The sequence below is a fragment of the Papio anubis genome, chromosome 4 (genome assembly GCF_008728515.1).
Source record: "Papio anubis isolate 15944 chromosome 4, Panubis1.0, whole genome shotgun sequence".
Classification (NCBI taxonomy): Eukaryota; Metazoa; Chordata; class Mammalia; order Primates; family Cercopithecidae; genus Papio; species Papio anubis.
The window spans coordinates 129,031,042-129,054,224 of NC_044979.1; the positions used below are offsets into that span (position 1 = coordinate 129,031,042).

General features: G+C 50.5%; 1 pseudogene across 1 annotated transcript; it reads right to left on the reverse strand.

Moving 5' to 3' along the window:
• Nucleotides 1–21,560: 21,560 nt before the first annotated feature.
• LOC101002549 lies at nucleotides 21,561–22,760 on the reverse strand (annotated as a pseudogene). The gene has a single exon (XR_644718.3). The product of XR_644718.3 is annotated as a translationally-controlled tumor protein pseudogene (transcript).
• Between the last annotated feature and the right edge of the window lie 423 nt (nucleotides 22,761–23,183).

Below are 23,183 nucleotides of genomic sequence, written 5' to 3' on the forward strand. Positions count from 1 at the left end.
AACAGCCACTACATTCCACCCTGGGCAATATAGCAAGACCCTATCTCAAAAAAGTCCCCCAAGAAACAAAAACCACCTAAAAATAAAATAAATACTGTAATACCAGCATTTTGGGAGTCCAAGGTGGGAGGATTGCCTCAGGCCAGGAGCTTGAAACCAGTCCGGGCAACAGCAAAATTCTCTCTCTCTCTCTTTCTGCATCAGAGCACATGTGTATCTGTGTGTGTGTGTATGTATGTGTCTGTGTGTGTGTGTATAAATAAAAATAAAATTTTGTTTTATTTTGTTTTTTGAGATGGAGTCTCCCTCTGTTGCCCAGGCTGGAGTGCAGTGGCGCGATCTTGGCTCACTGCAACTTCTGCCTCCCGGGTTAAAGCGATTCTCCTACCTCAGCTTCCTGAGTAGCTGGGATTACAGGTGCCCACCATCACACCCGGCTAATTTTTGTATTTTTGGTAGAGATGGGGTTTCACCATGTTGTAGTGAGCTGGTCGCAAACTCCTGGCCTTAAGTGATCCACCTGCCTCACCTTCATCACTTGCCAAGTCCTACCCATTCTAACCCTGATAGCTCTTAAATCAGGTCTCTCCACCTCAACCCCATTATCGCTGCTCTAGAGCGCAAGCCTTCAGTGTCCTTTCACTTCCTGAATTTACCATCTTTATGCCCTTGCTCACATTGTGTTCTTTGCCCAAAACGCTCTTACCACTCTCCTTCTTCTTCTGTCTATATGGCAAGTTAAATGGCCCCATATAGTGGTATAGGTTGTTCACTGCACTGAGTCCTGGCTTCAGGTCAACCGTGTCCTCTGAACAAGGCCCACGATGACTTGTGGCCCAGGTCCCAGTTGGTTTTGGGCTTCACCCTGTTTGAGCTCTTGCACAGCAATCCTTTCCCCCTTCACTGTCTGAGAACTTTTTTTTTGAGACAGAGTCTCACTCTGTCACCCAGGCTGGAGTGCAATGGTGCGAACTCGGCTTACTGCAAGCTCCACCTCCCGGGTTCAAGACATGCTTCTCCCACCTCAGTCTACTGAGTAGCAGGGATTACAAGCATGCACCACCACGCCCGGCTAATATTTTTTGCATTTTTAGTAGAGATGGGGTTTCACCATGTTAGCCAGGCTGGTCTCGAGCTTCTGACCTCAAGTGATGCACCCTCCTCAGCCTCCCAAGGTGCCGGGATTACAGGCGTGAGCCACCACACCCGTCGCTGTCTGAGAGCTGATCCTTCATCCTCAGCCTGAGGCTAGCTCTAGGGGACTGTCCTTGCCCTTGTGTCTCCAAATGTCCAAGCCTGTGGCCACCTCCCTGTTGACAAGAGACCACTTCTACCCCACCCATCTCTGGTTCCCCTTCCCTCCCCTCTACCTGCTTAGATGTCTCAGCTCATGCACCACCTTTAGGGTTCCAGCCACGCCAGCTTTTCTCAGCACCTTCTCGTTGGCATTTAAGCATTCCATGAGCAAAATAAAAGAAACCTCTCCTTGAACCCTATGCCCGCCTCTGGCTGCCCCCATCTCTCACCTCTCTGTCACAGCCAAACTGCAAAGAGCTATCTGCACACGTGTTTCCATTTCTCACCTGCTGCTCACTCCTTGGCCGGCTCCTGCCTGACTGTGGCCCTCACCCACCACCCAAACACTCTCACCCAGGTCAACAGTGACCTCCAGGAAAAGGAAGAGTGGGTTGGGGGTGCCAGGGATACCCCACTAGCAGGGAAGACGTTCACAGCATCATGGCACAGAGAGGTGCCTTTCCTTTGACAAAGAGAATCTGAGGCCCAGAGAGGGTTGGCAGCTTGCCCAGACACACACAGTGGCCAGGGTTAGAGCTGGACACTGGAACCAGGACCCCAACCTTGGGACATGGGCTCAGCATCACCAGGAGACTATGCCACTCTTGGCACTAAAACGACCTCCAGACAGATTATAAAGTAAAAACTTACATAAATAAGTAATAAAATTCTAGACTAGCTAGTAGGAAATAAATCTAATTCTTCTTAGCCTCTGGAAAAGCATTTATAACTTTTCCTTAACTTCCTTAATGTTCCTGAAACTTCCTAAGGAGTTTTATAAATGTTCTAGCAAAAGAAGAAATCACACGGAAAAAGACGAACCTGTTTGGCCATGTGGTGAGTGGTGGTGTGGGGTGGTGAGGGGGGTCCCCGGGAACACCACTACAGCGGACATGTGCAGGAGTGACCGACCATGCAGGAGGAAGCCACAGCAGCCAGCAGTGTCCATCATTTTTGAAGACTGAGAAGTGACACCAATATCATGCACCCATTGGTCTCCCACAAAAGTGCTCCTTTGGGGCTGGGCATGGTGGCTCACGCCTGTAAACTCAGCACTTTGGGAGGCCGAGGTGGACGGATCACTTGAGGTCAGGAGTTCGAGACCAACCTGGCCAACATGGTGAAACCCCATCTCTACTAAAAAAATTACAAAAATTAGCCAGGCATGGTGGCTCATGCCTGTAATCTCAGCACTTTGGGAGGCCGACATGGGCAGATCACTTGAGGTCAGGCATTCAAGACCAGCCTAGCCAACATAGCAAAACCCCGTCTCTACTAAAAAAAAATACAAAAATCAGCCAGGCATGGTGGGACATGCTTGTAATCCTAGCTACTTGGGGGACTGAGGCAGGAGAATCGCTTGAACCTGGGGAGCAGAGGTTGCAGTGAGCTGGGATCGCATCACTACACTCCAGTCTGGGCCACAGAGCTGAAAAAAAAAAAAAGAAAAAAAAGTCATTGATTGTAAGGTGCATCAGTTGCAAGGTTTCCCATCCCTCTGCAGAGGCCCACACTGCAGCCACACCAAGTACCTGCCCTTCTCCCTTGGCCCTTGCATCTCTTTGCCTGACCTGTAACCTGCACACGACACCCTGTCCAGCCACACACCCACAACAAGGCAGAGACCTCTGAAGAGTGGCCAGTGTTGGGAGACGATTCTACCTGATGCTGGTGCCCCTGATACCCGGCTGGGCTGCGTGTCCCCAAACCAGATGGCTAGGCTGCTCCCTCACCCAGGGTCCCCTGTGACCAGGGACAAAGCTTCAAGCCAGGTTCAGGCCTTTTCTGGGCTTCAAATGCACTGGCCCTTCCAGGGACTTCCCCTGCAAGACTCTGATTTCATGGGCCCTTTCCCCAGCTGGGACTGGACAAGGAGCCAGCCCTCAGGCACCGGCCTCGTTGCCGCCCACCTCTAAGTCTTCGTGGAGGGCAGAACATGTTTTTTAAAACACAAAAAACCCATCCTGTCTGAACCGAACATGTTTCCCTGCTTGTTGAACAACCCCATTTACATTCCTAGGCCAGTCAGCGGCCAAGATATTTATAGCCCTGCCCTGGCACTGCCTAATTGGTGTGGCCTGATGGGGCCCCTATCCGTCATGGTAAGTGGGCCTCTCACCAGCCTCCAGTGGGCCCTCTGCCAGCCCAGACGTTTCCAGGCCTGGGTGGGGTAGGTGGCCCTCACTCCATCTGAGGCCCAGGCCTCTCTCCAGGGGGTTTGGTCATGCCAGGGAAGCATCCAAGAACAAACAACTGGCCCAGGCCACCTGGACCGTCCAGCCCAAGGGTGGACAGGGATCACTGACAGCATCTGCCCAGACATTCCCAGGCATCCATGCTGCCCTCAGCCTCCCTGTCACCCTCACTCCATCCCCCGAGCTTACAGAGGAAGCCCTGTCACTCTGCTGCCTGATGTCCTCACAATCCCCTGTACTGCAGGATGCAGCCTCAGCTCCTTTGTGGGCTCTGGAAGGACCATCACTGTCAGTCTAGTGACAGCCCTGCCACTTCTCGCTCTCTGTCCCAACCACAAGGAGGGACATGATGTTTCCTAGCAAGGGAAGATGGGCTCCAGGCTTTTTTTTGTGTGAGACAGAATCTCACTCTGTGGCCAAGGCTGGAGTATAGTGGCATGATCTCGACTCACTGCAATCTCTGCCTCCCGGGTTCAAGAGACTCTCCTGCCCCAGCCTCCTGAGTAGCTGGGATTACAGGTGCATGCCACTACACCGGGCTAATTTTTGTACTTTTAGTAGAGACGAGGTTTCACCATGTTGGCCAGGCTGGTCTCGAACTCCTGACCTCAAGTGATCCCGCCGCCCCCCACCCCGTCTTGGCCTCCCAAAGTGCTGGGAATATAGGTGTGAGCCACCACACCCGACCAGCCAACCCATCTTCTGAGGCTCAGTTTCCACATCTGAAAAATGGGAAGCACCAATACTCCCTGCGTCATTGGGTGGTTGAGTTAGATCCAGTAGGAGAAGCACTACATAAGTGCTAGCTGCTTGCAAAAATGTTTTTCATTTAGAGACACGGTCTAATGCTGTTATTATTATATTACCTCATTACGCTTTCACACTGTTATTTCAGTTGCAAACTCATTTAGCAGATGTGAGTGCCTCCCGGGGGCACAGCAGTGCGTGAGACACATAAGGCTCCTGCCCTCATGGCTCTTACAGTTTGGTGGCAGAGACAAAAGGTGAACATGACATTATAAATTAAGGTAAATTCCCATGAAGAAGACACACAAGGGGCTCTTAGGGAAAAGACTGAGGGAAACCTAGTTTGGGTTGCTGAAGAAAGTAAGCTCTGGCTAGGTGTGGTGGCTCATGCCCATAATCCCAGCACTTTGAGAGGCTGAGATGGGCAGATCACTTGAGGTCAGGAGTTCGAGACCAGCCTGACCAACATGGTGAAACCCTATCTCTGCTAAAAGTACAAAAATTAGCCGGATGTGGTGGCGGGCGACTGTAATCCCAGCTACTCGGGAGTCTGAGGCAAGAGAATCGCTTGAACCCGGGAGGCAGAGGTTGCAGTGAGGCAAGGTCATGCCACTGCACTCCAGCCTGGGTGACAGAGCGAGACTCCGTCTCAAAAAAAAAAAAAAAAAAAGTAAGCTCCCAGCTGAGACCTAAAGTATGAGAAGGGACCAGTGGGGAAAGAATTGCAGGGAAGAGCATCCAGGCAGAGGGAACAGCATATGCAAACACACAGATTCCAGGGGAAAAGAATTGGGGGAAGTGAAATTGGGAGAGGTGAGGCAGCATCAGGTCATGGTGAATCTGAGAGCCATTTGGGGTAGGGGGGTGTCAATTTTGGTACAAATGCAATAGGAAGCCCTTGGGGAATGGGGCGGTTTAAGCAGGAGAATGAGATAGGGCCTGATTTACATTTTCCACAGGTTGTTCTGGCTGGAGGGGGTGGAGAGGAGGCAGGGAGGCGGGGAGGAGGCTGTGCTGGCCTCCAGGGCCAAGATGGTGGTACCTTAACACAGGGGTGTCAGCGAGAACAGAGGGAAGTGGATGTGGGATTTATTTTGGAGGTAGAATTGATGAGTCTTGGCGGTGGCCGGGGTGTGGGTGGTGAGGGCGGGACCATCCAAAGATGCCTCCCAGTTTTCTGGCCGAAGCCACCAGGCAGATGATGACGGTGCCATTTCCCGAGATGGGGAAGTCACAGGGAGGGGCAGGCTGGGGAAGGAACCAAGAGTTGACTTTTGGACGCATTATGTTCTAGCTGTTATTTGTCCTGCCTGGCTAGTGACTGACAGAGCTCCGTGGGCCTCAGAGTTACAGAAGTCGCCCCTGTTCCCCTGTGTTCCTGCTCATGTGTGGCCCCATGAGGTGTTTCAAGGCTCTGCAATTATTTGAGCATCCTCTAGCCCCACTTCTTGGGGCCACCACCACCTTCCCAGTGGCAGAAGACCTGAGTTGCCCCAACCTCTTCCTTCTCTTTTTTTTTTTTTTTTTTTTGAGACAGAGTTTCACTCTTGTTGCCCAGGTTAGAGTGCGATGGCGCGATCTCGGCTCACCACAACTTCTGCCTCCTGGGTTTAAGCGATTCTCCTGCCTCAGCCTCCTGAGTAGCTGGAATTACAGGCATGCACCACCACCACACCTGGCTAATTTTGCATTTTTAGTAGAGACAGGGTTTCTCCATATTGGTCAGGCTGGTCTCAAACTCCCGACCTCAGGTGATCTGCCCGCTTCAGCCTCCCAAAGTGCTGGGATTACAGGTGAGAGCTACTGCGCCTGGCCCCAATCACTTCATTCTGAAGCAATGAAAGACCTCAGCCTTGTCCCACGGGCTCAGTGTTAAGGTGTCCATGTCTCTGTTGGGATCCCCTGACTGCTGTGAGCTCCAGGCCTTGGGCCTGCCCCCTTCCGTGTCCCCTTAGTTCAGCCCCCACCCCCTGGATCCACTCTGCAAAACTCTTCATTAGTTTTTTAGAGACAGGGTCTCTGTCACCCGGGCTGGAGTGCAGTGGTGGGATCACAGCTCCCGGCATCCTCGAACTTCTGGGCTCAAGCCATCCTCCAACTTCAGTCTTCTCAGTAGCTGGGATCACAGGCATATGCCACCATGCCTGGCTATTACATTTTTATAGACACAGGATCTTGCTATGTTGCCCAGGCTGGTCATGAACTGGCCTCAAGCAGTCCTCCCACCTCAGCCTCCCAAAGCTGGGATTACAGGCACATATTACCATGCCCAGCTAAGTTTTAAATTTGTATAGAGACGGGGTCTTGCTATATTGCCTAGGCTGGTCTCCAACTCCTGGCCTCCAGTGATCCTCCAGCCCCAGTCTCCCAAAGTGTTGGGATTGCAGGCATGAGCCACCGCACCTAGCCCTGCAGAACTCTTTAGAACCACATAGACTCCAGTTTGAACCCCACTTCTGCCATCCATATCTACTAGTTATGTGAGTTTCTGCATCTGTGGAATGGGGTATCAAACAACGTTCCCTTAGGGGTGTGGTGGGTATTCATTGAGATAATGCTTATAAAGGTTTCATGCCAAAGCTACTGAAAAGCAAGTGTGAAATTTGTTGGTTTTATTATTTAGTATTGCCTGATCTCCCACCCAAGCCCACCATAAAGGTCTGATTATAAAATCCACAAGCCAGAGGCCCCCACCACCTTCTTGTCTTTTTCTGCCTCACCCCCACCCATCCCACAGCAACCTTACAAGGCTCTGATGGTGGGATTCCAGGCATCATCAACCAATGGGAAGCGGGGGAGCACTGAGTCACCCCATATTGGCACGTGGCAGCCCCTGGGGGCTGTGGGCAGGGCTGGCCTCGTCTGGTGACTGGGGAGGGAGCTGGCAGAAGGCCGGGGAAGGGGGACAGTGGGCCTTTGTCTTTGCCGAGGTTTCTCCGTCCAAGATGCTCCAGCCCCTAGACAAACATGACCTCATTCCTCCTCCAGGCTCCAGGACCCAGGGCAGAGGCAGGCTTGGAGTTGGACGCACCCACCCCATTTCATAGACTGGAAAACCAAGTCGCACAAGGAAAGAAGACAAGAGGACACCGAGGCTCCAGCCCTAGAACCCAGCCAGAAGTCATGCCCTCCTGGGTTGCTGAGCTCAGGGAGGGGACTCACAAGAGGGCCTTCTAGGCAGCAAAGGTCTAGCTATTCCACAAGCTCCTGGGACAGACAGGTTGCGCTTGGATCTGCTACTCACAGCTATGTGGCTGTAAGCAGCTTACTCACCTTCTCTGGGCCCTGGTTTCTGCATTTGATGCAGGCCTGGCAGCCTCTGTCTTGCAAGGTTACGGTGCCCTTGGAGATCACTGCTAAGAATTCAGACAGGCCTGCTTTAAGCCGTAGCACCTGCGCCCACTGCACTGCCTTTAAAGGGGTGATCTTCCAGGGAAGACAGTGGGGATTAAGGCCCATCCCATGCAAGCCTCCAGGGTCCACAAATGTCCTTCTCCTGCCAGGGGCTCTGCAGTGACAAGGCCTGGTAGGAGTCTGGCATATCTTTCTGGTAGCTTCCTAAGTGACATTCTCCCACACTGGCCCTGCTGGGCTTTCACCTCCTGCCCACAGCAGCCCTCACTTCCTATGCTGATCCCCCTTCCCCAGAGGGTCTTCTCCAACCTGGTGTCCATCCCCACAGCCATCTGGGGACACCCCTGCACCTGAAACCTCAGCAATTCAAGTTGCAAGATGCCAGCTAAAGGGACTCCCAGCCATTCTCTCAGTCTCATGTCTAAAATGGGATAGTGGGGCTGGGCATGGTGGCTCATGGCTGTAATCCCAATGCTTTGGGAGGCTGAGGAAGGATGGCTGGAGGCCAGGAGTTTGAGATCAGACTGGACAACATAGCCAGACCCCATCTCTACAAAAAAAATTTTAAAAATTAGCCAGGCGTGGTGGTGTACGGTCCCAGCTACTCGGTTGGCTGAGGCAGGAGGATTGCTTAAGTCCAGGAGTTCAAGGCTGCAGTGAGTTATGTTTGCACCACTGTACTCCAGCCTGGGTGACAGAGCAAAACCCTGTCTCTAAAAATAAATAAGTAAAATGGGACCGGGTGCGGTGGCTCATGCCTGTAATCACAGCACTTTGGGAGGCCGAGGCGGGTGGAGAGGTTCGAGACCAGCCTGCCCAACATGGCAAAACCCCGTCTCTACTAAAAATACAAAAATTAGCCGGGCGTGGTGGCGGGTGCCTGTAATTCCAGCTACTAGGGAGGCTGAGGCAGGAGATCGCTTGAATCTTGTTCTGTTGCCCAGGCTGGAATGCAGTGGCACAATCATGGCTCACTGCAGCCTCAACCTCCTGGCAAGGAGTTTGAGGAGTTTGAGGCTAATCCTCCCACCTCAGCCTCCAGAGTAGCTGGGACTACAGGCGCACTCCACTACCCCTGACTAATTAAAAAAAAGAAAGAAAGAAACTTTTGTAGAGATGAGGTATTTCTATATTGCCCAGACTGGTCTTGAACCCCTGACCTCAAGTAATCTGCCCGCCTCGGCCTCCCGAAGTGCTGGGATTACAGGTCACTGCACCCAGCCCAAAGTAATTTTAAGAGTTGCCTGTGTTCACTGTTTACACATTTCACTTACTACTTTCCTCCTTCATGCCCTCCAACCTGGTTTCTGTCACCCCTATTCCACCAAAACTCTTCAAGTTCACCAATGACCTTTCTGTGGATCAATCTTGTGAACTCTTTTCACTCCTTATTTTACTCAAAATTGCTGCAGCACTTCATCTTAGCTTTTTTTTCCTTTTTCTTTTTTCTTTTTGAGATGGAGTCTCACTCTGTTGCCCAGGCTCAAGTGCAGTAGCACAGTCTCGGCTCACTGCAACCTCCACCTCCCAGGTTCAGGCGATTCTCCCACCTCAGTCTCCTGAGTAGCTGGGACTACAGGTGTGCGCCACCACGCCTGGCTAATTTTTGTAGTTTTAGTAGAGATGGGGTTTCACCATGTTGCCCAGGCTGGTTTTGAAGTCCTGCCCTTAGGTGATCCACTCGCCGTGGCCTCCCAAAGTGCTGGGATTACAGGCGTGAGCCACCACGCCCGGCCATTCACACTAGTTTTATTTATTTATTTTTTGTGAAACGGAGTTTCGCTCTGTCGCCAGGCTGGAGTGCAGTGGCACGATCTCGGCTCACTTCAACCTCCACCTCCCAGGTTCAAGTGATTCTCCTGCCTCAGCCTCCCTAGTGGCAGGGATTACAGGCATCCGCCACCACGTCCAGCTAATTATTGTATTTTTAGTAGAGATGGGGTTTCACTGTGTTGGCCAGGCTGGTCTCGATCTCTTGACCGTGCATCCACACTAGTTTTCACTTCTCCCTTCGTGAATCCACTTTCTCTTTTCCTCTGTGACCTGCATTTTGATTTTCCTCCCCTCTTTTTCAGCTACTTCTTCCCCAGCTACTCCGATCTTTTGCTACTCTCCCTTTTCCAGCCCTTAAAGTTGGGGCTCTTCAAGGCTCAGTCCTAGGTCCTCCTCTCTTTTCACTCCCCACACCCTTCTCAGGGGTGCGGTTCACCTTGTTCCCTTTCTTCAATTACCAGCTATGGTCAGTATCAATTAGGCTACAGGCTGGAATCTCCTGGGGGAGCATTGAGAAAAGTCCAGTGCCAAGCAGAATCCTCGGCCGTTCTATTGGTCTGGGGGTGGAGCCCAGGCATCATTATTTTTAAAACCTTTCCAGCTCTCATTCTAATCTCCAGCCAAAGTTGAGAACCACAAGAAGAGATGCTGCTAACTCCCAAATCCTTCACGCCTATCCCCAAAGGACCCCTGATGTGCTTTGCTGGCACTATAGATTAGCCTGCAATTTCCAGAATCTTACATACTTTCTTATTGCCCGGCTTTTTTCATTCATGATGATGATTTTGAGATGCATCCATGTTGCGGCATGTATCAATAGTTTTTGTTTTTTGTTTTGTGTGTGTGTGTGTGTGTGTGTGTGTTTTGAGACGGAGTCTCGCGCTGTCTCCCAGTCTGGAGTACAGTGGCGCGATCTAGGCTCACTGCAAGCTCCGCCTCCCAGGTTCATGCCATTCTCATGCCTCAGCCTCCCGAATAGCTGGGACTACAGGCGCCCGCCACCATGCCTGGCTAATTTTTTGTATTTTTTAGTGGAGACGGGGTTTCACCATGTTAGCCAGGATGGTTTCGATCTCCTGACCTTGTGATCCGCCCACCTCGGCCTCCCAAAGTGCTGGGATTACAGGCATGAGCCACCGCGCCCGGCCAGTTTCGTTCTTTTTTTTTTTTAATTGCTGTAGCGTTTCATTTTATGCTTATAGCTGGATTTGTTTATCCTTTTACCCACTGATGAATATTTGGGTTGTTTTTAGTTTTTGGCTTTTGCAAATACACTGCTATGAATATTCATGTATAATATGTGCAAAAACGTCTTCATGTTGCTTGGGAAATATCTACAGGTGGAGTGGCTGGGTCTTATGGTAGGTGTGTTATTAGCATTTTAAGAAACTGCCAAAATGTTTTCAAAAGTGGCTGTGTTTTTTCCCACACCCACCAGTCATAAACGAGAATTCCAGGTTTTGCCCATCTTTAAATTGGGTTGTTTGTCTTCCTAACATTGAGTTGTCTAAATACAACTGAAAAAAAAATTTCAGTCCGTGGCACATATCTTTATCATTTCCTTGCTTCCTTCCTTGCCTCCTTCCTTCCTTCCTTCCTTCCTTCCCTCCCTCCTTCCTTTCTCCCTTCTTTCCCTTCCTCCCTCCCTCCCTCCTTCTTTTGTTCCTCTCTTCCTTCCTACCTCCCTCCCTCTTCCTTCCTGCCTTTCTACCTTCTTTAACTTCCTCCCTCCCTCTTTGGTCCTCCCTCCCTCCCTTCCTTCTTCCTTTTCTTTCTCTTTCTTTCTCTCTCTCTCTTTCTTTCAACAAGGTCTCACTCTTGTCACCTAGGCTGGAGTACAGTGGTGCAATCACAGCTGACTGCAGCCTCGAACTCCTGGTCTCGAGTTATCCTCCTGCCTCAGCCTCCCAAGTAGTTGGGACTACAGGCGCATGCCACCGTGCCTGGCTAATTAAAAAAAATTTTTTTTCTAGAGACAGGGTCTCATTAAGTTACCCAGACTGGTCTCAAACTCCTGGCCTCAAGTGATCCGCCCACCTTGGCCTCTCAAAGTGCTGGGATCCTAGGTGTGAGTCACGGCGCCTGGCCTTTACCATTTTCTTAATAGTGTCTTTGAAGAGCTAAAGTTTTTCATTTGGGTGAAGTTCAATTTATTGATTTGTTTTCTTGTATTCTTTGTCCTTTCTATATTGTATTTCCGAAGTATTTACCAAGCCCAAGGTAACTAAAATTCTTTTTCCCCTCAGTTTTCTCCTAGAAATTTTTAAAAATCATTTTAGCTTTTACAAATAGTTACGTGACCTATTTAGAATTAATTTTGGTGTATAGTATGTGGTAGGGGAAAGCTTCTTCCCCAGTCAGCTTTCCTCATTGAACAATGGTTTTGCTATGACTTGAATCTTTTTTTTTACTTTTTCTTGAGACAGGGTCTCGCTCTATTGCCCAGGCTGGAGTGCAGTGGTGCGATCGCAGCTCACTGAAACTTCCACCTCCTGGGTTCAAGTAATTCTCATGCCTCAGCCTCCCAAGTAGCTGGGATTACAGGCATAAGCCACCATGCCCGGCTACTTTTTGTATTTTTAGTGGAGATGGGGTTTCACCATGTTGGACAGGCTAGTCTCGAACTCTGATCTCAAGTGATCTACCCGCTTTGGCCTCCCAAAGTGCTGGGATTATAGGCTAAGCCACCATGCCCAGCCTACAACTCGAATCTTATCATGTCACTCCCCTGCTTACACTATTGTCCCCAGGCAAACCTCAGCTCCTCTAGCCCAGCTCTGTAGACGACAACTGGCAGAAGTCCATGTTCCAGTTTTCGTCTCCCTGTTCTGTGGATGCTAAAACCCATTTGTCAAACATATCAAATGTCTCTCTTGCCTGTAGGCTTTCTTATGCTGCTGGATCTGTCTGGAAGTACCACGCATCATCCATCTCTGTCACTACAACCTTTTTTTTTGAGGACGGAGTCTCGGCTTCTGTCACCTGATGGAGGCAGTGGCACCAGCTAACTGCACTTCCCATTCCCACGCTCAAGCAATCCTCTTGTCTCAGCCTCCTGAGTAGCTGGGATTACAGGCACTCACCAAGACACTCGGCTAATTTTTGTATTTTTAGTAGAGACGAGGTTTCATCATGTTGACCAGGCTAGTCTCCAATTCCTGACTCAAGTGATCTGCCTGCCTTGGCCTCCCAAAGTCCTGGGATTACTACAGGTGAGCCACCACACCCGCCATACAACCTTTTGGGGTGTGTTATAGGTCTTTCAGGAGTTAACTTAGAAGCTGTCCCCTCATCCCACCCCAAGAGCCTTGGATAGGGCTGACGGCTCCTCCAAGCCCCAAAGTCCTGCTGAACACTACTGAACACTGGGATTGATTGTTTCATTCATTTATTTAATTTGGAGGCGAAGTCTTGCTCTGTCACCCAGGCTTGAGTGCAGTGGCACAATCCTGGCTCCCTGCAAACCCCCCTCCTGGGCTTAAGTGATTCTCCTGCCTCAGCCTCCCGAGTAGCTGGGACTATAGGCAGGCACTACCACACCCAGCTAATTTTTTGTATTTTGAGTAGAGATGGGGTCTCATCATGTTTCCCAGGCTGGTCTCAAACTCCTGAGCTCAGGCAATCCGCCCACCTTGGCCGCCCAAAGAGCTGGGATTACAGGCTTGCACCACGATGCCCCTTAACACTGGACTTAGAATGCTCTAGTATTGTCTGCCTGCTTCTGCCTCTTGACTGTGGGCTCCCTCCTGGCAAAGGCAGGTGTTCTTTCATTCTGAATGTCCATCAAGATATTTAACCACCTGTACCACTCTTCCAAGCCACACCAGCAATAACCAGTCCCACCACTTGGTGGCAGCATGTGGCCTGACACAGATGAGGCTGGGGCCTGGCAGTGGAGTGAACAACCCTGGGCATGACACCTTTGCACACTTTGCCCTGCATCAACCACATGGCTGTTTCCCTTGGGAGCTCTTAGTGGGAGGAGGAGCTAAGGCTGGCAAGGGAAGCAGAAGCTGAGGTTTTGGCAAAGTCGGGGAAAAATGAGCGCAGCAGCTCAGGATGGATGGGGTGCAGGGTGTGAGTTGGGACACAGAGGGGCAGCCCCAGGTCAGGGTTTGTGTCCCCCAAGGAGCTCCCACACGCATGCTTGCACACACATGCCTGCAAACGCACACCTGCACAATCTGCACACATATACCTGCACATGCATGCCTGCAAACACACACCTTGGACATCCACACCTGCACACACATGCCTGCACACACGCCTGTACATATACACCTGCAGACGCACACCTGCACACGTACACCTGCACACACATGCCTGCACACACACGCCTGCACACTCAAACTCTTCCTGGCGCCAGATTTTTCCACAGGGAGGAACAAGGAGCAGGGTTCTCCAGAATGATCCCTCCCTCCAGCCTGTCTCTTGAGGATCAGTTGATTTGTGGGGTCAGGGTCTCCTGACCCATTGGGAAGCCTCCCTGCCTGTCTCTAGCTTCCAGCACAGTCCGGGAGATCCGTGGGGTTGATGTCAGCTCCTTAGACACCCTCAGCTGGTATGGGACAGGTGGAAGTTTCTCAGGGTCTGGAGCAGCCAGGTGAGGGCAACAGGGAGAGAGGATTATCCAGCCTGATCACCCCAGGCTCTGAAGGTCTCTCGGGGGAGCCCCCTGCCAGCTTAGGTCTGTGAAAATGGGTTAGAAAGGGTCAGAAAGCGCCGGAGATGGGTGCCCCGTGTCCACATCCTGGGCGCCATGTCCTTGGGGCAACACTTCTCCCTTTTCAGCCACAACTGTCCCACCTGTCATTTCTTCAGCCAGCCCCAGAGGGCTCCGGGCTGTTCTCCAGTGTGCAGATTCCAGGACCTGATGCAAAGGGAGATGCCCTGGGGGGCCACAGAGGCTGCAGCTCTCAGCAGGGCTGGGGGTACCCCGGGAATTCAGCCCCCGCCTGCACAGGGAGGAGTCCTGGGCAGGTGGCCCTGTGAATCCATGTCTTCCAGGAGTTTGCAAACCTTCTGGCCTCGTTTTCAGGAGCCCCAGGAGGTAGTCATCTGACCGCCATGGCCAGTCTTTAGAACTCCAGTCGCAAGGGACAGAGATGGGCTTAGAAAGTGTTCTGCAGGCCGGGCGCGGTGGCTCAAGCCTGTAATCCCAGCACTTTGGGAGGCTGAGGCGGGTGGATCACGAGGTCAGGAGATCGAGACCATCCTGGCTAACACGGTGAAACCCCGTCTCTACTAAAAATACTAGTCCCAGCTACTCGGAGGCTGAGGCGGGAGAATGGCGTGAACCTGGGAGGAGGAGCTTGCAGTGAGCCGAGATCCCGCCACTGCACTCCAGCCTGGGTGACACAGTCAGACTCCGTCTCAAAAAAAAAAAAAAAAAAAAGAAAGTGTTCTGCAGCTCTGCCTGGCTGTCAGCACACCATAAAGAATGAGTAAGCGCTGCAGAGCCCTGCCATCTTGCACACGCACTGTGGGGGTGGAGGCATCCTCCTGCACACAGTCCCCACGCTCCGCCCCTCAGCCCTAGAGTTCGAATCCCCTCCAACAGCGGTCTTTTCTCTATACCTCAAGCAGGGAACCAGGGTGGGTGCCTCAGCCCAGGACTGCTCAGCAACAACATGACCACTCCAGTCCCAAATTTCTAGAGCTGGGTACCCTCCTTTTCCATCAAACCATCCAGGGTCAACGTGCGACCTCGGGTCACCCTCCCTGGCTAGGACTACCTAGCCCCTCCATGGCCTCCAGCTGAGAACCGCCTTTGACTTTGTTTCCTGGAGATGGTCCTGAGGGGCAGCCCTGGGTCTCTTGATTGTTTCTGGGAACATCAGGGTGAGGTGCCACCCCTCTGCATTTGCTACAGAAAGTTCTGGGCCTCCTGAGGACTTTTCCGTCCAGCTCCATAAAGCGGGGTTTTGTTTTTGTTTTCTTGAGACAGGGTCTTGCTCTGTCACTCAGGCTGGAGTGCAGTGGTGCAATCTCGGCTCACTGCCGTCTCCACCTCCCAGGTTCAAGTGATTCTCCTGCCTCAGCCTCCCAAGTAGCTGGGATTACAGGCATGTGCCACTATGCCCGGCTAAGTTTTGTATTTTTAGTAAAGACGAGGTTTCACTATGTTGGCCGGGCTTGTCTCAAACTCCTGAGCTCAGGTGATCTGCCTGCCATGACCTCCCAAATTGTTGGGACTACAGGCGTGAGTCACTGCGCCTGTTCCATAAAGCAGGTTTTTAACTAGAAGATTCATGGAGGGACTTTGGGGAACTTACTGAATTTTGCATGTATCTGTACAGGTGTTTTGTTTGTTTGTTTTTTTTTCTTATTTCCCTGGGAAGAGCCCTGAAAATCAGCAAACATAGCCGAAGGAAGGAGGGACAGACGGGCCCTAGAACTGCAGCCAGGCCCTGGCACAGCCTTTCCATGTCCAAAGCTGTGTCTTAAGGCCGGGTTCAATGCAGCTTCCCTTTCACCCCAGGGGAAACTGAGACCCAGCGAGATGAGGATTTGGCTCAGGGCATACACCCGTGCAGGGCAGAGCCGGCCTGGAAGTTCGGCCTGGGCTGCAGTTCTCAGGAGGGCTGGCGGTACCCTGAGAATTCAGCCCCTTCCTGCACAGGAGGCAGAACACTTCCCACCTGTGTCCTTAGATGTCCTGGGAAGGTCTCAGCAGCAGGTTCTGGGGTGGAACCAGCCTCCTGTAAACCCTAATATGCACAGGTACACACACACATGCACATGTGCATATAGACATATACACACATGCACACTGATGCTCATATGCACACATCCATATAGACATATACACACATGCATACAGACATATACAGACATGCACACATATATACATGTGCACATGTGCATGCACACACATGCACATGCTCCCCCTCAGCGTGCAGCAGAAAGAGTGCAGTTTCCCCAGCCAGCTCGCCCACCGAGCCTTCTGTGGGTGTCTGGCCTCCCACCCCCACCACAGCAAGGCTCCATGAAATGATGGATGAGAAGCCCTAGGCAGGGAGAGAGGCCACAGCAGGATGGCATGGAGGCCGCCTCCAGACTGGGGCATCACCCGGAAATAAATCAAGAGGGTATAAACATAGGCAAACAATAGGGGAGACGGGCCCTGGGGCTTCATAAAGCGTGTGGCCAGGACAGAGCTCAGGGCCCGCTTGGCTCAGGGCAGCCAAAGGGACAGCAGAACGGGGGCTGCTCTGGGCTTGGCTGGGACAGATGTCTCAGGCCACAGCTGGCCCGTCTAGCTCAGAGTTGGCTGGGAGGCCTGGTCTCCATACAATAAACAATACAGGAAGATAAATTGAAAATGTGTCTGGAACTGGTAAGAAGTGGGGAGAGGTGGCGGGGGTCACCGGGAAGCCTGTCTGCTTCCCTGGCCACTGCCCCCTCTGGGAAGAGGGCCCAGAGTTCTGGTGTGGGGGCTCAATCTTGGAGCCCACAGGCCTGCTGGGGGCTGGAGGTGGACAACTACAAGATGTCTTGAACATGTAGAATCAGAGAGGGCCTTCGAGGAGAATTTCCACTTGGAAAATTCCAGGAATGTGTGAGGGCTGTGTGTGGAGTCGAAGTGCTGGAGGGCAGAGAGGGGGGCCTCAGGCCAGGGCAGGCAGGACTCAGGGAGCCCACAGGCCTAGGGACACATTCTTAGGACAGCCATGTCACAAACCACATGGTCTGGGGGCAGCAAGAAAGTAAAATTCCAAACTATTTTTTTGTTTTTGAGACAGACTGTCACTCTGTCGCCCAGGCTGGAGTGCCGTGGCGCGATCTCTGCACACTGCAACCACCACCTCTCAGGTTCAAGCGATTCTCCCACCTCAGCCTCCAGAGTAGTTGCTCTCCTCCTTATTTCACCTCTAGGTCGCCCTGACTCAGTCTCAGAATGTCCCGCCTCCCCAGGCGGCCTCACACACACAATGCTATCTGCACTGCCCCAACTTCTCGGCCTCTACCCCCGGTGCATGCTTGCTCTTGCACCAGCACGCTGGACTTCTCGCCTTGCAGGTACAGGCCCTGAATAGCCCCCATCATCTCTCCTGCCAATGTGTCCTCCCAAGAACCCCTTCGGTTGCCTGGGCCAGAAGCCAGGGAGCTGAAGTTGACTTCCACATCCTCATGCCCTCTATTGCACCCAAGAAATTCTTCCTCTCCACCTGTTCCCCACGCAGTCCAGCACCCCAGGCAGTCCTAAAGCTGTCGCCTCCTCACAAGCCCCCAGCCTGCCCACCAGGCCATTGCAGCCAGGAGGATCTGTGGGAAACACTGGGTTGCCCCCATCAGATGCCAATAACCCACGCCTCTCTTTGCCTCCCAGGTCTGCTCAGCTGCCCCCAGAGCATGTGGTTTCGGACATGGCTGTCCCGCCTAAGAATGTGTTTAATCTTTAAGGAATACCTCAAAAGTATGGAATTTGGGCCAGGTGCAGTGGCTCACGCCTATAATCCCAACACTTTGGGGGGCCGAGGCGGCAGATCACCTGATGTCAGGAGTTCGAGACCAGCCAGTCCAACGTGGTGAAAACCCATCTCTACTAAAAACACAAAAATTAGCCGGGCGTAGTGGTGTGCTCCTGTACTCCTGGCTACTCGGGAGGCTGAGGCAGGAGAATCGCTTGAACCCAGGAGGCAGGGGTTGTAATAAGCCGAGATTGCGCCACGGCATTCCAGCCTGGGTGACAAAGCAAGACTCTGTCTCAAAAACAAACAAACAAAAGAAGTATGGAATTTTACTTTCTTGCTCCTTCCCCATCTTCTACAATCTTAAGGACCAAGGCTCAGTCTCTCGTCGTCATAGGCCCACCTGGTCTCTAGTTCCTCCTCCACCATTTTCTCTCCTCCACCCCTGGACTTCCCACCCATACAGCACCTGGTGGGGGCCTTGAATTCGCCATGTTTACCCCACAACCGGGAGCTTCTCATGCTAGTTCTTTCCCAAATGTTCTTGCACTCCCTTCCCTAGTCTGAGCAAGAGATGTGGACTGGCCCCCAAAAGTCAGTCAGTCAAGCCTGGGCAACATAGCAACACTCTATCTCTACAAAAAAAAAAAAAAAAAAAAACAAAAAAAGAGAGAAAAAAAAATGCTCTGGTGTGGTGGTGTGCACCTGTAATCCCGGCACTTTGGGAGACTGAGGTGGGAAGATCACTTCAGGCCAGGCATTTGAGACCAGCCTGGACAACACAGCAAGACCCTGTTTATACAAAAAATATTTTAAAAATTAGCCAGGCATGGTGTTGATGCATACTTATAGTGCCAGCTATTTAGGAGGCTGAGGGAGGAGAATCACTTGAGCCCAGGAGTTGGAGGATGCAATGAGCTATGACAGAGCCACTGCACTCCAGCCTGGGAGACAGAGTGAGATCCTGTCTTAAAAAAAAAAAAAAAAAGTGGGCCAGGCGTGGTGGCTCACGCCTGTAATCCCAGCACTTTGGGAGGCCGAGGCAGGTGGATCTCTACCAAAAATATAAAAATATAAAAATCAGCCAGGTGTGGTGGCGGATGCCTGTAATCCCAGCTACTCAGGAGGGCTGAGGCAGGGGAGGAGTGGGGCTTCAGGAGGCCCTGAGTTACAGTGAGCCAGAGACTGCAGCTTCACCTCAGCCTGGATAACAGTGAGACCTGCCACCAAAAAAAAGAAGAGAGAAAAGAAAAAGGAAACCAAGTGCTGGCTGAAGTAGCAGTGGAGCAATACAAAAAAAGAAACCAAGTGCTATATGCGAATGAATGAGCTCAGGTAATCTGCATAGACTCTACCCCTTAACTTAAGCCCAGGAGGCTGATGCTGCAGTGAGCTATGACTGCAACCCTGCACTCCAGCCTGGGCGACATATTTATTTATATATATATATATATCATATATATATATATATAAAATATGATATATATATAATCATTATTTAAAAATAACAACAATAACTGACCGTTTAAGATGCCCTTATGTGGTAGATTGAGTGGTGGAGCCTATTGTTTGTCCCCTGTTGACAGATGAGGAAGCTGGCTCTCGGCAGAAACAGCAAGTGACTTCCTCAGGGTCTCAGGGCTGTTGAGAGGTGGAGGTTGGAAATGCTTCCAGGTGGTCTGAGACGGAAGCCCTGCTGGGAGGTCCTCCCTCAGGGGACAGTAGGCTGTGGACATGCCTTGCACCCTGTTGCACTCTCCTTGGACGTGAGGAAGTGCTGCTCTTTTCATCTTAGAGATGAGAAAGGGAGGCCTGGAGAGGAGGCAGTGACTTTTGGAGGCCACCCTGAGTCTACGGCACGGCTGAAGCACTGACTTCTGCTTTCAGCTCTTCCCTCCTACTGGTATTTCCTGATTTCTTTGAGATCTGAAGTAAGGGGGACAAGGCTCCTGGGCCTCCATGAGCCAGGTGGCCCTGATGGTGAGCTACCCACAGATCCGCAGGCATTGGCTGCAGGTGCCAAGCCAGTCAGCATAGACCTCCACCATCTGCTATCATTACCATGCAAGGAAAGAGTCCCAGTTCACAGGCAGACATGCTCCACAAGGCAGCCAGGACCTGCAGCCTGGCCACACCCATCATCCAGGGTCAATATGTTGGCCAGGCTGGTCTCAAACTCCTGACCTCAAGTGACCCACCCTCCTCAGCCTGCCCAAGTCCTAGGTTTTCAGGAGTGAGGCACCGCACCTGGCCCTTTACACTCCTTTTAATTACATTCTGCTAACTTCAATTTGGCAGTGTTTTCTCTTTTTTTAAATTTGATTTTTAAAAATATTTATTTATTTTTCTAAGATGGGGTCTTGCTCTGTCACCCAGGCTGGAATGCGGTGGTACAATCATGGCTCACTGCAGCTTCAACTTCCCAGATCCTTTCACCTCAGCCTCCCAAGTAGCTGCAACCACAGGCGTGTAACACAACACTCAGCTGATTTTTGTATTTTAGGTAGAGATGGGGTTTCACTATGTTGCCCAGGCTGATCTTGAACTCTTGAGCTCAAGTGATCCACCTGCCTTAGCCTCCCTAAGTGCTGAGATTACCAGCATGAGCCACTGCACCCAGCCAGTTTGGCAGTGTTTTCCTAAGAATTTTTTTTTTATCAATGTTCATAAGCAATATTGGTCAGTTGTTTTCTTGTGCCTTTGTCTGGTCCTAGCATCAAGGTAAAGGTGGCCTCACAGAATGAGTTAGAAAGTACTTCCTCCTCTTCAAGTTTTCAAAAGCGTTTGCAAAGGACTGGCATTAATCTTCGTTAAATGTCTGGTAGAATTCACTGGTAAAGCCACCCAGTCAGGGGTATTTCTTTGTTGAAAAGATTTTAATTAGTAATTTAATGTTCTTACTAGTTATAGGTTTATCCCTACTTTCTTCTTTTTGAGAAGTCTCACTCTTGTTCCCCAGGCTGGAGTGCAATGGAGTGCACTCTGAAAGTGCTGGGATTACAGGCGGGAGCCACCGTGCCCGGCTGGTTTACTCATATTTTTTATTTATTTGTGATTCAGTCTTGGTAGATTTTGTGTTTCTAGAGATTTGCCGTTTCATTTGGTTATTCAATTTGCTGGTGTACCTATGTTTATAGTATTCTCTAATAATCACTTTAATTGCTGTAAAGTCACAGTAATGCCCTCGTTTTCTTTTCTTTTTTTTTTTTTGAGATGGAGTCTCGCTTTGTCACCCAGGCTGGAGGCAGTGGCAGGATCTCGGCTCATTGCAAGCTCTTCCTCCCTGGTTCACACCATTCTCCTGCCTCAGCCTCCCAAGTATCTGGGAGTACAGGCGCCTGCCACCACACCCGACTAAAAATATTTTTTGTAATTTTAGTAGAGATGGGGTTTGACCATGTTAGCCAGGATGGTCTTGATCTCCTGACCTTGTGATTCGCCCACCTCGGCCTCCCAAAGTGCTGGGATTACAGGTGTGAGCCACCGTGCCCGGCTTAATGCTCTCATTTTCATTTCTGATTTTGGCTACTTGAATCTTCTTTTTTTTTTTTTTTCTTAGTCAATCTACTAAAAAGTTATCAATTTTGCTGACCTGTAAAAAACCTTTTAATTTTACCTATTCTCTTCTTTTCCTATTATTTATTTATTTTTACTCTAATCTTTGTTTCCTGTATTTATCTCTTCTTTTTCTAGATCCTTTAAACTGTATAGTTAGGTGACTGAATTGAGGTCTTTTATTTTTTATTTTTATTTATTTATTTATAATTTTTATTTTATTTTTTTCCACTGAATGAACCTCTTTTTATTCTCTTGGTAATCTCTTCCAGTTAACTACTTCCGTTATAGGTGATGAAATGGGTAAGGCTCCACACTTCAGATGCTGGCACTGCTATGAGCATGGTCTTTCCCTTTATTGCAACTCACAATCAAAACCTTTGATTCTTTTTTATACTCCAGTCCCAGAAGTAGTCTCCACTGTAGAAGTTAATTGATGAGTAGTAGCCTATAACCAGGCTCTAGCTCCTCTAGGAACACTACAGGATGAATTTAACTATGCGTTAAACTAAAAGGCATTCTCTCAAATATTTGAGTTAAAATGCATTTTATTTTTAGACAACCTACATGACATGTTTTTCTTAAAAACAATGCCTCCAACTCCAAATAAATCACAGTCAAAATAAATGAAGAGCTCAAGATGACATCAGTCCCATTTGTCTTAAGTCCTGGTGTTGTGTGGATGACAAGCAGAAGCCAGTTATGATGACAGGTGATCCAAAGTAATTGCCAAATTTGTTAACATTTTTCCATTTCTAAACCATCCTTTAAGAAAATCATACATGGAGTCACACCATCCTCGCGGTAGTCCAATAGAGCAACCATGCCATCAGGATTCATGTTTTCACCAATAAAGAACTGGTAGTTTTTGAAATTAGCAAGGATGTTTGAAATTAGCTTGATTTATTCTGCAGCCCCTGTCATAAAAGGTTTTACTCTGTTTTTCAAGTTTGCCTTTGATTGATTTCATGTAATCTTTTATGCACTTCTTATAGGTTTCTTTTGTGAAACTTGTTTCCTGCAGGTGATGGTTCATGACAGTATCGACACCAGTGATTACTGTGCTTTCGGTACCTTCGCTCTCTGGGCCTTCAGCGGAGGCATTTCCACCAATGAGCGAGTCATCAATGTTACCTTATGTCCTATTGCCCATCTTCCCCTCCACCTCCAGGCACAGTCCGTCCGCGATCTCCCGGATCTTGTAGATGTCGGAGAACAACTCATCGTGGCTGATGTGGCTGATGAGGTCCCGGTAGATAATCATGATGGCTGATGAGGTCCCGGTAGATAATCATGATGGCGACTGAAGGGAGACGACGGAGCGAGCGCCGTGCAGCCGGAGCGGCGCTCGGGGGGAGGGGGGAGCGGGCGGAAAAGCTATTTTTTTTTTGAGATGGAATCTCACTCTGTCGCGCAGGCTGGTATGCAGTGGTGCAATCTCGGCTCACTGCAGCCTCAACTTCCTGGTTCCAGTGACCCTCCCACCTCAGCCTCACAAGTAGCTGGAACCACAGGCGTGTAACACCATACCCAGATGATTTTTGTATTTTAGGTAGAGGTGGGGTTTCCCTATGTTGCCCAGACTGGTCTTGAACTCTTGAGCTCGAGTGATCCACCTGCCTTGGCCTCCCAAAGAGCTGGGATTACCCGCCTGAGCCACTGCACCTAGCCAGTTTGGCAGTGTTTTCTTTTTTCTTTTTCTTTCTTTTCTTTTCTTTGAGATGGAGTCTCACTCTGTTGCCCAGGCTGGAGTGCAGTGGTGCAATCTCGGCTCACAGTCACCTCCGCCTCCCGGGTTCAAGCGATTTCCCTGTCTCAGCCTCCCTAGTAGCTGGGATTACAGACACCC